General features: G+C 39.5%; 1 pseudogene; it reads right to left on the reverse strand.

Moving 5' to 3' along the window:
- LOC139713392 (uncharacterized) overlaps window positions 1-16799 on the reverse strand; it is a 53618-nt pseudogene that overhangs the window by 21014 nt on the left and 15805 nt on the right.

Raw genomic sequence — 16799 nt, forward strand, 5'->3', positions numbered from 1 at the left:
AGGTGTTGTACAGACCTCACAGCCATCCTGGAGCCACGTCTGCTCTGCGACGTTCCAGAAAGAGCACCCGGAGTTTAGGACCCGGAATCCGTAGGGCCCCGTGAAGTTCATGCTCGTGTTGCTAGCTGCCCAGACGAGCTCCTGGGGATCAGCGAAGTCCAGATCGCCGTAGTCTCGGAACAGGGCATCGCAGTCGAGTTCCAGTAGCATGACATAATACTTGTCGGCTTGGTCGCCGATGAAGGAACTGTTGTAGAACACTTCATAGACCATGTATTCCACTGACTCTGTCGTGAAAATGATAGTCACAATGTGTTGAGTGTTGTGTTTGGGGTTTTTTTTTTTGAGGGTGGGTTGAGCACAAGTAAAAAGAAATGGATGCAGTGGATTGAGTATGAAACTATTGCATTACACAAAACAATAAGCATTTACACTGTGTCAGCTGTCTGACGCAGTATCAAATTGGACAAATAGTCAAGTTCTACCATACTGCAAAGCTTGTCTGGACAAGAAAATAGCTTGATAATCACCAGTGGCAGCAACCAGACGCAAGTTCAGGCACACATCACAAGAGCTGTGACAACACCAGTCACTCAGCTGAATGACAGCTAGGAGTGTACATCAAAGATGAAGTTTTGATTGATTGATTGATTGATTGATGATTGATTTTTCAATCTATCTATCGATCTACTTAACCCTTTCAATTTGCTAACTGTTCTACAAAGGGGTGCTGCATAAATGTATCAACTGCAGACTATGTAACACTACAAATATGAAACACAAGGAAAATGCCAAAATGTGTCTCGCCCATTCGCGTAGAAGAAATTAATGTTTTTCTAACTCCTGGAGTTCATTGACCCCGCTAATGACATTTGACCTTGTAGAGACCATCAACTCCACAAGGGACATTTACTAGCCAAGTCTGGTCACAAACGGACATAGGGATCAAAAGTTATGAACCATAATCGAAACGCGCCGTAAAGAATTAACATTGGGCCCTAAAAGTTTATTAACACCTGTCTGTGACCTTTGGCCTTGTGGTGACCTTAAACTCCCCAAGGAATATCTATCATCCAAGTTTGGTCACAAACAGACCCATGGATCAAAAGTTTTGAGCCATAATCAAAATGCGCCATGTAAACTGAACATTGGGCCCTAAAGTTCATTGACCCCTGCTTGTGACCTTTGACCTTGAGGTGACCTTCATGTTTGGTAAAATGTGTAACTTTGTATAACCACTCTTCCCTTCAAGTTTGATTGAAATAGAAGTCCTCAGTAGAGAGTTATTCAAGTGTTTGTAGCGTTACAGACAGACGACGGACGGACAGGAGACGCCCCAGGCGATCCCTTAGTCTCCCCACACCTCCGGTGGGCTCGACAAAAATATACAGAAAAGAAAAATATCAGATATACAGCAAAACAACGATAAAAAGAGAGAAGATTCTTTGAGTAGTAAAAATCATACAAAGTGTGAACATAATATCATGTAAACTTGGGAAACATAAGAACCACAGGTTAGATGCATAAAATGTAAATGAACAGAAAAAAAAAAAAATCCACCGACATCATACAGTACCTACTGATACATTAGCACTCTAGGGGTCATCAAGTACTCACCATTTGAATTTCTGTCATAGGTGAAGAGCTGAGCATCGAGAAAATGGGTGAAGTTGGGGAATCCCCCACCCTGCAGCAACAGGGCAAAGCAGGACTGGTTGCCGCCCCTGACCTGGAGGGTAACGGCCGTCTCATTGTAAGAGACATCGAAGGTGTGGTAGGTGACATTCGTGCTGTTGTTGGCCTCCAAGTCTTCCAGATCAAACATCTGCCAGTCCGGGGCCGGCGACGTTCGCTTCACCGTGATCTCGATGGGCGTTGCAGCCTGTGTGACCGGAATCGTCACTCCGTTAACCTCGAAGCTGATGTCGACCACCCCACTCTCTGTGGAGATGCGGTCCGATGAATCTTCAAAATTGTATGGATTCACTTTGAGTGTCGTGACCTGTATGCAAGAGACATAATATGACAATTATGACGCACCGCGCAGTACCCCTGGGTATTGCCATGCATATATAGCGCCATCTCTTGTTCAAAAGATATGTACACACTGCCATCATCATGGAGGTCAAATTCAGCAGACGGCGACAATGAACATAATGCAAACTTTAGCCCTGTTATTAATTTTTTTTAACCATAATTACAACAATAATGATCGACAATAACAAAACTTTTTAATAACTTTTTCAAAACATGCTGTTACAATTATGAACAGTAATACAGCATAAGATCATTTTAATCTACTAACTTGTCCTATATGATTTTTCTTTACTTATTTTACATCTTCCATGGACTGGTAACGCATAGAGTGCAGTGCAGCGGTCTGTGTGTGACTCTGCGATCACTGGTGTAGTGTGTGATGAGTGCTGATGTTATAATGCTGCGGCACTGCTGAGCTCATTGATGCAACAAAATGTTCTCCCACAAAGCACAAAAAATTACTTTCACCCATTTTAGGGGGAACCCAGGGTACGGTACAGCACACACACACACACACACACACACACACACACACACACACACACACACACACAAAAGAATAATTCAAGAGATTTCTGTTTGGTATCTCAGGGTACTCACAAGGCAAGTGCCATAATGTGTCTCGCCCATTCGCGTACAAGAAATTGTACGCGAATAGGATATAACAGATAACAAAAAGAGAAAAAAGAGATATAAAAAGGGTAAAAATTTATGGCAAAAAAGAAATGTGCCATAAAAACTTAACATAGGGCCCTTAAAGTTTGTTGACCCCTGCCTGTGACCTTTGACCATGTGGTGACCATCCACTCCCCAAGGGACGTCTACCACCCAAGTTTGGTCACAAACAGACCTATGGATCAAAAGTTATGACCCATAATAGAAACGCGCCATAAAAACTTAACATTGGGCTCTAAAAGTTCGTTGACCCATGCTTGTGATCATTGACCTTGTGGTGACCATCCACTCCCCAAGGGACATCTACCATCCAAGTTTAGTCACAAATGGAGTTATTGATCAAAAGTTATGACCTATAATAGAAATGCGCCATAAAAACTTAACATTGGGCATTAAAAGTTCATTGACCCCTGCTTGTGACCTTCGACCTTGTGGTGATCATCCACTCCCCAAGGGACATCTACCATCCAAGTTAAGTCACAAACGGACCTATGGATCAAAAGTTATGACCCATAATACAAACGCGCCATAAAAACTTAACATTGGGCTCTAAAAGTTTGTTGACCCATGCTTGTGACCACTGACCTTGTGGTGATCATCCACTCCCCAAGGGACATCTACCATCCAAGTTAAGTCACAAATGGAATTATGGATCAAAAGTTATGGCCCATAATAGAAACGCACCATAAAAACTTAACATTGGGCCCTAAAGTTCATTGACCTCTGCCTGTGAGCTTTGACCTTGAGATGACCTTCATATATGGTAAAATGTGAAACTTTGTATGACCCCTCTTCCCTCGAAGTTTGATTGCAATTTAAGCACAGAGAAAAGAGTTATTGAAGTTTTTGTGGCATTACGGACAGACGACGGACGGACGACGGACGGACAGACGCCGCAGGTGATCCCTTAGTCTCCCTGCACCTCCGGTGGGCTCGACAAAAAACAATCGTAATAATACAGCTTCCAAGATAAATTTTTCATTGGTTTGCAAGACGGCACTGAGTTTTATTTATGATTTTCTGAGCTAGCTGAAAATAGTATTACCTTGATATGCCTGCTCAAGATATTCATCTATTACATTTTGCAGAATGACTACCACGCAATCTGTGTTTTGCAACCAGACAATCTTTATAATGCAACATATAGAAATGTTTGATCTTTGGTAAAGTTGATGATATGCAAGTATCTTCCAATTCTGAATAGACTAAGACAAAAAAAAAAAAAGACTGTGAATTTTATCTGTTATATCTTATCTAATTCATAAAGGATTTACAGTTTATATTCCGCATATTCCCACAAAATCAGCAGATAATGAATATCATTTTGAACAGGGGCATCACAATATAACATACACATCTATGAGGTCTTTTTTTTTTTACAGTCATTCATTAAGAGCAGAGCCAGTGAGGACGAGAGCGAAAAGAAATTTTGTGATAGTTCATCGTCCTTGACCCCTTAACTTAGTTCTGCAAATTACCCTATTTGTATGACATGTTACCTGTGTGTCCACTGTGGCATCGTGGTACAAATCAGGGTTGTCGACGACGTCCAGAAACGGGGGCAGGTACACGCCTCCGGAAGCCTGGGATATCTGCTGGCCAGTCACGTCGGCTGCCGTGTCGCGGCTCATCGTCACGGCGATGGTGTCAGAGGAATAGCTGATGGGCTCCTCCTTGGCAAAGGTGTTCCTGATGAGTAGACTCCTCACCCTCTGCAAGGTCTGTTCCAGGTTTTTAACTCTCGCTTCTGCCTGATGGGGGTGAGGCGGGATCAGTGATTTGGTGTAAACTCTTTCTTCTGGCCCTTTATGTAAGGATACTCTTCTGTCATCAATCTTTCTAATTCAGATCTTCTCTCTTTCTTTTATTTTCTCTCCCTCTCTCATCACATTTCTTCTTTAATGGAGGCATCTATTTTGTGAATGAATTCAAGCCGACACATGGTTCTCATATGCCTGCAGAACTGTAAATTACTGCTCCAAAATGTACATGTATGCATAAGAAATGTGTAAAGTAAAATAATGCTGTGACAACACAATTTCAGTTGGGTAACAGCGCAAATGTGAAATATTAGTCAAAAAGGTTTGCTGGAAGCCCACAACCTCAAATCTTTCTAGATTGTGGTTGCTATGTCATTTTTTCGTAATTGATTATCATTAACAAACTGAGCCACAGCATTATCCATCAATCTTCCACGCTAGAGTGAACCACATGCAGCTTGTTGAAATATATGATTACAAGGGCATGATTAATAATCACATAATGTTCTACCTTCCCACAATGCTTAATGGGGAGGGCTCTTCTGGAATAAAAGTTGTGTACTGCAGTTGGAATCACTCTACTATTGATCTCAAAATACTAAAAAAAAATTACTCATCATCCTGGCAAATCATATCAGGCAGGTAAGTTTCTTGGTAAACCCTTCATACCAATTGCAAGCAAAATCCAAATGGTGGAAGATGAATTTTGAGCCCTTCTGAGAAGTATGATTTGGCTTTAATACTTCCTAAATAATCTTTCTCTCTCTTTCTCTCAGCACATCTTTCCTTCTATTGGAGGAATTTTCTATGAATTAATTGATACACATAGCAAAAATGTTGGGCATGTGACTTCATTCAATCAAGAAGCTTTGAAATAAAAATTTTACAGAATGTGTCACGTACATCATTCTTCCAACATATGTATTTCAGGGAGAGTACTGATATCTCTCTTATGAAAGAAAAATATTGTCTGCCACTTAAAGGGAACCCAAACCCAAAGACAAATGTGGATTGAGTGAAAGCAGCAACATTAGTAGAACACATCAGTGAAAGTTTGAGGAAAATCAGACAATCGATGCAAAAGTTATGAAATTTTAAAGTTTGATGTTGGAACCGCTGGATGAGGAGACTACGTACTAGAGGTTATGATGTCATGTGTGGACAACAATATAAAGAAAATATACAGAAAATTCCACAAAAATTTATTTTTCATTAAAATTTCACTGATGTGTTCTACTGACGTTGCTGCTTTCACTCAATCCACACTGCTCTTTGGGTTTGGGTTCCCTTTAAAAACAAAGAACACAATCCGTGTTCTTATCAACTTTTTGATGCATATGACAATCTTCTTCTATATAATATAAAATTATGTTGATTGACATTGTTTTGTGCAATGTGAACATGGAAAATGGAAAAAATACCATGTTGCTATTCAATATGTGCCAGTATACAAAAATTATCACATCTCCATATTATAATAACACTCAGTACCTCAGCCTTTTGCTGTTGTATAGCTTGTTCTTCTGCCGCAGCCACCTCTGGGGATTCAGTTGCAGTTGCTTTAAAAACAGAGAAACAAGACATGTTAATACAACAACAACCAAGAATACATCAGGCATCCTTTCTCATCTACATGATTGATAATCAATATAGCTTTTTTGTGCCTGGATTGATCGCATCACAGAGATTAGAAGTACTTACATGTATGATATGTATGCTGATTTACATACTGAAAGTACAGCTGTCAATTAACTCTCCATTGATTTCATATTGAATTCAAAATCTTGTGACACAATAGCCGTGGTTACATCGGCAAAAGATCGAGAAGTTTAAGATCGCGATCTTTAAGATCTCCAAGTTTTGCCAGAGTGTAACTGCAAACTGCACAGGAGAAATTCTCAGTACATGCATACTAATTTCAAATAATTATTATATGTACATATGTTCACTGTTTCCGGCTAGTACCAGTTAATCTTTTATTTTTTCAATAGGCAGCATGCATTACACAATGGTACAATTTGAGAAATATGTACCTTATTTATATCTCGATCTCTCATCAAGTTTTTATATGGACCTACAACCTTATTTTTGTGCCGAGTGGCTCAAAACATATTCACTGGTCCTCGAATTTGTGCTGCCCAATTGCTTACTTTTATGCATTCATCCAATTTACAAACTACAGAATTTTATTTGACATCTCCACGCATGAAAATCGACGTACACTGCCCTAGTACACACAAACGATTCATTCATATGTACAGCCTGCACAGAAAGCTACTAGCATATACCACATAAATTAATACTAGGGCACATACCAGTACACACATACACATTTGTACATACTCATATGTTCTTCTAGTAGTACTACAGTAGTATCTATTAGCTGACCAAATGCAAGATTTAACCCATTCAAAATATGCACAGAAAATTGTACAGATACTTTGCTGGTTTTAGAATTTGAGCTAGCCAACAGTAGCACAAATTCTGTGAAAATTAATGTACAATGAATATTTGTGTGTTGACCCGTTGAGGACAGACTGATTTAGCTACAACATGCATTTACCATATAGACACCTGCCCGAGTATTCTCGGGACTCGTCTTCAATGGGTCAATGGTAGTTTAGGCAAATCTCCCTGAAAAAAAGTGTACTATTAGGTAACCTGCGATGGATGGTGTATGAGACTCACCAGAACTTGATGCCGAAGTGGCCTCACCGATCCTGGACTGTAGTGCACTAAAGCCCTGATCGTCGCTATTCTCAAATTCCCCCAGGATTGTCTGTGAGCCCTGAACCTCTAAAGCAGAACCCTACAAACATGTAGAGATGATAAACACATTTGTATCAAATTCATTCAACTTCAACTTGGTCTGTTACTGCCTCCCTTTTTCCCCCTCTTTCCTTCTCCTTACAGTCAGTCTCATTTTGTAATCACGTTCTAATACTCAATGATTCATCAAACTCCAAAGACCGATGATGGTTAGTGTGCACATGATCTACAAAAAAGAAGTACAAAAATGTTGTGCAACACAAATTATGAATTTCCCGTGAAAGTAACTGTAATATCACAAACTGCAATGTTCTATTGCTCCCAAGGTAATCACATCAGTGGTGGATCCAGAGGGGGTGCACCGGGGGCACCCCTTCTTTATTTTTTGTTAAAACAAAAGAAATAAAAAGAAAAACTGCACCCCCATTTGATTTTGTTAAGGTGCCTACCCTTTACAGAATTCCTGGATCCACCCCTGCACATGATCTGGACAATAATGCTATTAGGTTGATAGAAAGCTCCTTGTTGGAAATTACTTCAGTAGAAAAACATGGTTGAAAAATATCAAAATTGAAATCAATAACTATCTATGGTTCAACTGCATGCTGCCACATCTATTGATTGACATGAATGCATGATGATATCATGGATTTTTGCTTGTTTGTTTGTTTGTTTTCGCTTTCAAAGATGCCATCATCACATTTCAATGCCATCCACATACTGCATGGTGTTCCCCGACAAAGAAATATGAGGATGAGGGAATCTGTATGGAGGATGGAGAGGAGAAAGATGCTTACCTCCAACAGGTTGCCTAGGATACCAATCATCCTGGTGGTTGCCTCGGTAACCGTCTCCGTACTGACCTGGTAGCTCTGCTCCTCACAGGTGGCGACCATTTTATCCATCACATTGCTGAGAGAATCCTGGAGGGAAGAAAGTTTGCATGATTCCGCTTTCTAATTTTTGTTTTGTTTTTTCTTTTTGAATGGTACGATTGTATTTTCACATCTTTCGACAATGAAATGAGGATTTTGATCAATCTCGGGATCGAGAGATGTCATTGTGAAGTTAGAAGTCATACTCATTTCTCATTTGTGAACTTTGGATATAGTCTTCAACCAATTTTTTCCTCTCTTTGATATCCTTTATTTCTTCAACATCTTCTTCCCTCCCCCTCTAACTACTTCTATTCTTCGTTCATCACTGCGGCTGCAAAAGTCAGTGTTTTTCCTTGGGCTTTAATCTGTTCTTCAATCATGCATTTCTCTCTATCTCTTTTCATTGTAAAAATCGAGATAGAAATGAATTGATTTAAGTGCCTCTCAGTGCATTAATTGCTGTACTTCTGCATTCTGCTATTCTGCTGCAGTCAAGCAAGTAGCAATAAAAGACACTATGCGGCTCACCAGAGTGCCTCCAGACAGTTCATCAGTGGCGTGTGAGAGTAGAGAGACCGGTCCAGCCAGGGCTATGACATCCTCGAAAGACGTCGGAGTGACCTGCTCCTGTGTCGCCGCAATTCTGGAACGTATCTGTTGTTTGACCATGCAGATGTACTGATATCACATATGCAGTATTCTGATACTACAATATGCTAACAATTCATCACAAGCCGGGCACATAATATTGAAGTCCGAACTTTCATGGAGATATATTCACAGTTGACGAGGCACTACTCTGCACTGGGGTTGCATGCTGGCTAATGTTGTTATTAGTGTTCATGGTGTATAGCACTCCCTAATCGGGCTAGCAGATTGCCATAGATTTAAGGTTACTATACGGCTAATCTTTAACTTTCACAGGTCTCCTTTGCAATGACCATAACAAATAAACAAACAAACAAACAAACAAAAAACAAAAAACAAAAAACAAAAAAAACTTGTGTTCCTTGAACCCTTCTTGCTGATAGCAACACAAGACACACAAACACACACACACACACAGACACACAAAAGACATGGCATACAAAATGGTCGATAGTCCAGAATTGCATATTGTGAGATCTGGACAAAATGATCAAGGACAATCAGAAATCCCCACAGATGAGGCGCCTCAGGAATTTCCAAGGAGTATATATTTTTACTTTGCTGGTAATGCCTCATTTTTTAAAGGATTTTATCGAGACCATGTACATTATTTACATGAGATACCAAGAACGTGGGGGGGGGGGGGGGGGAGGGGGCTGTTTCTTTTTTCAATGCAATCCTATGGTAAATATCATACACATTCTGGTGACTTACACGTATCACAATAAATGTTGTGGTTTGAAGGCAACTGGACAACATTTTCTTGAGAGCTAAGTATCATACTTACATAAGCACGGACAGTTGACTTTGACGTCCTCTCATTTCTCAGGTTTACAATTTCAGCAGATGACTATATAATGCAAGATGAAAATGTTGAATAATCAATCAGAAACAGTAGTTGTCTTCATTTCCTTAAAATTTTTGAGGCACAGAAACAGACTGGCATCATATGTCAGCGATGCCCAATAGACATTATGGGTATTTGTTGCTGGATGCATATACTAGAAATGTGAAAATATGATAAATTTTCTTTATATTGTTGTCCATGCATGATGTTACAAAATGTTGTAGTCTTCTCATCAAGTGATAGCAGCGCCACAGCTTTAAAAACTCATTAACTTTTTAATGGATTGTCTGATTTTCCTCAAACTTTGCTGAAGTGTTCTACTTATATTGCTGCCTTCCCCTAATCCACATAAAATACATGTATATAACTTTACTTTTCCTTTTAAGTTATTACAAAGGTAATGTCGGTGGACATCATCAACACAGCCATGCATGCTTACCAATGTAGTGATGGTGTCATTTTCTGTATTGCTCTCCACGTCCTGCAACCTGTTAATCTCATTTTCAATCGGCACATCTGTGGCGGCACAAAAACACAAAGGATCTTTCCAATATATCAAACTGTCTCAGTACTGTTTGATATGGATCGCAATGAACAGAGAATAGAGGTTCCCTTTGACGTACATACAAAAATATTCATCTGTCTGTGATCCATCTCCCTACCTCTATCTCACACTGAGTCATTCTAAGAACATTATTAGCACAACAATAATATAACCCATATCAAATTCAATAACATAGATCACAAATTCTTTTCAATGGCATAACTGTAGCACTCGCTCCTTGCTGTTAAATTCCAAGTCCATCACACATTAACTCGTTGAGGACGAGTCCCGAATATGCTCGGGCAAGTGTCTATGGGAAATGCATGTTGTAGCAAAATCAGCCCGTCCTCAAAGGGGTAAAAGTGCTTTGGAAAACAATTAGTGATTTTATGGCCCCATCCCCTGAAATATACTGAAGGTTGATTTTCAAACACATGATATTGCGTCATTTTCTGTCATTACGTCACAGAGAAGAACTTCAAAGTGTCAAAGTTTTAAGATGACACATCACAAGAAAATTAATTTCTGCCTGATTGCAACACATATGACACTCAGCTGGAGTTTGTGATTGTCAGTTGTAGGAATTTCACTTTTACATCACGTTTATCTCTCAGGACAAAATTACCTACATGTGTACATTTGAATTATCTATTTGAAAGTGGGGAAACATTACAGAAAATCCAATCTCCTATGATCATGCTTGTAAAACCGTCAAACTGGCACTGAACTAACCCATCCAACTACTGTATACTCTACACATTTTGCAGGGTTTTTATTTTTGCAAATTTTGTTGAGTTGGGTGCTATCTGCAAATTTAACAACACACATAAAATATTATCTCTGATCACAACATAAACGCGACAAGCACGCGTACATTTCCTTGTACAGTACTTTCTTCCATGATCATGAAGTTACTAGAACCACTTGTGAAATGTCCGGAAGTCCCGATTCGCAAAAACTTTGACTCCCTTAATGTCATGGTGTATACGGTAACCTATATCTGTAAAAGATCTCTTAAGAGTACTACTTTGGCTTGCAGAGCAGCATTTATGATAAAAGTGTTTTTACTGATCTACAGCCTATTTCACTTTCAACACCATTCCAAGTGCTTCTTTAATTACACATGAAATGAACATACTTGTGTTTATTTTTTCAATGTTGAGAGCGTTGATGTCGATCAGGGTCTTCTGGGTGATCTCTTCCAGATTTTCCTCAGCCGCCAACTCTTCGTACGTGCTCTCAAAACTAGTCACGGAGTCTTCAGTCAGAATATCTTCTGTCAGATCAGAGGGGTTCACCTATCATGGAATTGCATAGGATTTGAGATAAATAGCTGATGGAAGAAAAAGACTTATCTATCGCAGGCAGGAATATGTAATATGTATTCCAATATTTGAAATGATCAAAGGTTTGTGATTTTTTTTTACTATTCTAATCAAATTAATAACATACATGACATTAGACCACGTAATGGGCAGCATGTGTGCTGATTTTCGCCATGATCACAGGATCAACGGCCAATTTGAAAAAGGAAGGAATGTACATATGTATAACTCTTCAAGGAAGGCAAGGGTATTGCGCATGGGGATGTGACTGCAAAACTTTGAAGACATCACTCTCAGAAAGAGAGAGGGAGAGAGAAGTGTACTCACATATACAGAGCCGATGGAGTACTTTGCAGACCCACCCAGGCTGTCGATGACCAGCACATACACCTGCGTCGTGTAGTTCAGGTCTGCACCGCTGGAGGGAATGTAGACGAGGGTGGAAGGCAGCGTCCCTCTGTCAAGCAGTGTGGTAGTATCAGTGGTTGCTATATGAAGAGAAGGGTACGTAAGTTGTGCAAATCTCAGTCTGTGGAGAATTCTATTTGGTGTTCTAACTCTATAAGCTTCTGGCCACAACAAGTGAAATTCATCTCATCTGGCCAAATGCAAAAACTTACTTTAAAAAAAATATTGATTATGTTTACAGTATATGTGTCTAATTCAACTGGAAAATATCCACTTTTGCAAAATGTGTTCATCAGGAGTTTCTAAACTATGAGTTATACACAGATAGATAGATAGATGGTCGACTATTTAGTATCCATCCACAAACTTTATTTAGTAAATAAATGAATGATGAACAAATAAACAAAACTAAACTTATCCATGAATAAGTGAAGAAAGAATACATTCATCATGAAAGAATACACAAAAACAACAAAGCACAAACAAACTATCGTGAGAGTGAAACATGAAGAGCACATCAATTTGCACACATACGCGCACATGGTGAAAATTGCACAAGAGAATGTTGCTGAGAGCTACCCATCTAATCAATTTGATCATGTGAAATTTTTTCATTCTCGGCAAAGTGCCTTTAACTGCTCAAAATTTGAGGATATTTAACTCTGACTTGTGAAGTTCTTCCGAATGCTAGCTACAATTTGGCCATAGAGTACAGGATTATGGCAATCAATAGTTTTTCTTCTGCTTTTTTGCATTTGTTTACTCACTCATAAATTATATACGGTGGTTTCTATAAAATTAGATGATTGTTCATGTTTATGTTTACGTCAGAATGGACTTCATCGTGTTGATATTCCGAAACTACAGTAAAAACGTGCATTGCGCTGTTAAAACGGATTTAACACATTATAACGAATTTACTTTCCATCGCTGATGGGTTTAACAAGCTTTAATGGATTTTTTTTTCACGGATAGAAAAAAATTGTTAGAAATCCCAACACATTTAACATTCTTGTTTTTCATTTTCTAACACTTCTGACGCCTTCCACATATTCTATCAGCAGTCGAGATTACAGTTTGTGAAGCGTCGGGAATTTTCAATGGCCTCAACGAAATCAGATGTCATGCATGAATGCTTTCAACGAACTTAACAAATTTAGTTGACTAGAAGCGCTCAACACTTATAACGAATTCAACAGAAGTGCGTCATATGGCAACTCTTTTAACAGCGATATTTTCAGTCGGCATGTTTTTTCATGAATGGAATTCCCTTATTTCTGTCGGACATTTTTATTAACACGTACTGTAAGCTAGCCAAGAAACCCTGCTGCGCATGATTACCATAAAACTCGTAGCGAGCAATGCCGTCCTCATCCGTCCATCCGTGGCAGGTGATGGTGGTGCTATCGCCGAGAGCGATTTGTCGCGACGGCACCGTGCAGTTGTAGCCGGCGGGGGGCGAGTTCACCTCCGCCCTGATCTCGGTGATCCCCGTGACGCCGCCGCTGGTCGTGGCCAGCAGTCGGATGGTGTAGCTCACAGCCGTGGGGAAGATGTTAAAGACTTCCTTGGGGATGAAGACTGAGTCTGTGGTATAACCTACATGATGTTCATGGGTGGATAGTAGTCGACAGGAATAAAGTACAGTGCACTCCCGTTGTAATGAACATGGTTATTACGAAACTCTTGTTACAATGAAACAAAGAATCAGATCCAAAAATTATCATTTGCATATCAGTGTATACTTTATTGTTTGCCCATAATGAGATTTCAGTATTACAAAAGAAAACTGCTGGTCCTGTGACTTCCTTACAATGAGGGTTGCCTGCATTTGATAGCTTTGAGATTCACAGATTGATAGAAACAAAAAAGTGAGAGTCAATTTTCAAAGGTAGACAATTTTTTCCTCTCATTCTACATGAGAGAAAATGCTATCAGATCATACATTTGTGTTTATATTATTGATATTTTGTGAAACAAGAACATAGTAATTAGCGTGTGAGTATTATAGACATCATGATTGCATTTGAAAACCGAGGCAGCAGCTGGCCTACTCACCTGTGGCATTCTGTCTCCAGCCGTCGAGAGTGAAGGAGTGCGTGCCGTTGGAATAGTCCACCTCCCAGACGTAGGACACATCGTGGCACTGATCGTTGCAGCCCGCCTTCAGACGGAGATTGGAGTTGGTGTTCAGCAGCACCGAGTTGGAGTCGGCAGTGAACGGCGTGCCGTCTGATAGACTGCGAGAGAGGGATCCAAGACCGCTTTGAAGACATTTTTCTCAACACTTTTGATACTACTTGGTCATATAGGGGGCCTGTTTCCTAATTTCAACAAAATGCAGCGAAAATGTTCCGGACAGATGAAGTAGTTAGAGATTGGAAAGCAAGGGAATAATTCATTTTGGCAGTTGCCAAGATTTTCAGATGATGCAGATAATTTGCCACAAGTTGTCAATGATTCACTAGTAAACAGCAATGGGGGATGAATAAAGGTTTAGACACTTCTGATAGACACAATGGGAGAAGAGTCCTTGCTATCTCAGTCACATGCAAAGATGAATGTAAGACAGAATGCAGCAAACAAAGTCTGTTTTCACAGCAGAATGCAACCATAAGGAGGAAACCTATATTACACAGAATGCAGAAATGCTGAAATGAGGGCCTCATTTATGCCTCCAACTACAGTGCACTCCCGTTATAACGAAATGCTCGGGACCGGCAGTTTTCTTTCGTTGTAACGAAATTTCGTTATAACCAAACAATATAACGAAAACAAGGAACCACGTATACATGTGTATATCATATTATGTTTGCTGAATACTCATCATACACTGGAAAGCTACGTGAAATGTGATGGGATAACTGTATTACAATAATAAACGCAAGTTCCCCTCAGAAACTGTGCGTGACACAAGGAGCGAACACACAGTGGTGTGAAGCGTTCACACATGCAGAGACGCTATAAATGCTTGTTCCACTACGTATTTTCGAAAGCAATTCTCACTTCGTTATAACGGAGCACATTTCTTTTGTTTTTCTTTGTCTGTGGCGCTCGGAAAAGACTTTGTTATAACGGAAATTTCGCTATAACCGTGTTCGTTATAAACAAATTTTGTACCATAGAGTTTAATGGTGATAATTTTGGGACCAGAAGATTTACTTCGTTATAACGAAATTTCGTTATAACCGTGTTCGTTGTAACGGGAGTGCACTGTATAAGAAAGCAATTAAAAGCAAACAAAGAACCACTGGTTTCCACTGTACCACAAAAATGTTCTCTTGGATGAGAGTGGTTCTTAAGGAGGACCTAAAAAATAAACATTCATGCAAGTAAATTCTTCATAATTAAAGGAGACCTCCAGATGATTTTCAGACTTTTACATTTGAACAACTATAAGTTATACTGAGCACAAAGTTTCAGAATTTATTGTGATTGGGATGAGGAATAAGAATGTTTTCAAACTTTATAACAAATTGCACTAAACAAGGATGATGACATGGCAGTCTCACCATAAGAATCAATGAGCTGGGGTTCAAGGAAGCAGGACAAAAAAAGAAGGCATGCATAGATTCTACACAGGTGAACTAGCTTGTTAAGCAAGAGCTATTGTAATGGAATTGCACTGCTACATTTCTGAAATATGTGAGGCTCCTATGTCATCAATACTGTTCAGTGTAATTTGTTTAAGATTTTTCAGAGTATCACTTTCTCTGCTCAAGGACCACAATCAATTCCACAAATCTATAGATGGAGCTATTGATTTATGTACTACATGATATTAAATTATGAAAATCATCTGGAATGCCCCTTTAAAGGGATGATATAGCATTGGTTGAGGTGAGGATTTAGCTTTTACGATTTTGCAAGATATTTAGAAACCACTCTATGAAATGTTAAAGAGCATACAATTCTGAGGGGAATCGAAAGTTTACTTTGATGAAAATCGGTTTTGAAATGACTGAGATATCCAAAAACACGGTAAACAAAGCAATCCTAAGAAAAGTTGTGGCCTGTTGCATTTAATTAGGATTGTTTTATTAGATATCCCAGTCATTTCAAGACCAATTTTCATCAAATAAACTCTGAATTCCCGAAAGAATTACATGTGCTTTCATATTTCATAAGAGCTGGGTTTTTTCATTATCTCACAAACACACACACACACAAGAAAAGGTGGAAACCAGCAGCCCCATCTAAACCAAAACTGAACCATCCTTTTCAGACCAGAACATACTCAAACCCCACAAACTTGCAGAACTTTTGAGTCTTCACTCTCTGATCCCCCTTGATGACAGTCATGCAGACAGCACAAATAAAGTAAGCTTTATTTGGAATGAGACTAGGCTCCTGGGCCCTGTTATGGTTTCATAAAAAGTTGATATGACAGCATAACTCTTACTGGAATGGCAATTAATTGTCATGGTAATGACAAGAATCCAGCTTCCTGATTGGCTGTTGCTATGGGAAGTTGCCATTCTAGCAAAAGTTAATTGCTATTATGACATCTTTTATGAAATGGGACCCGGATCTTACCTGATGACTGGCTGAGGGGGATCCCCATCAATGACCTTCAGCTCAAACTCAACCTGGCCACTGAGGGCGCCCTTCGACACCACCACCTGTATGTTGTAGGTCATGTTGTTATTCATCCAGGCGGTGGTCAGGTTCAGCATGCCACCGTCGTGGTCCAACCTGCCAGGACCTTGGAAGACAGTGTATGGCGTGATATGATGAAGTGAGAGAAACACACTCACTCGTAGTTATATAAATGCATCAACTCGTTATCCCCCTCCGATCTACATCTGAAAATAACTTTGACACTGCATAAAAATAATAATACTGATTATATGAAATATTTATACAGCTTTTAATACAAACATGTTTTGAAGCGCTTTACAATTATCA

Source organism: Diadema antillarum, unplaced genomic scaffold (genome assembly GCF_040938485.1).
Source record: "Diadema antillarum isolate AM-2024a unplaced genomic scaffold, OU_Dant_1.0 seq00001956_RagTag, whole genome shotgun sequence".
In the NCBI taxonomy this organism is placed as follows: domain Eukaryota; kingdom Metazoa; phylum Echinodermata; class Echinoidea; order Diadematoida; family Diadematidae; genus Diadema; species Diadema antillarum.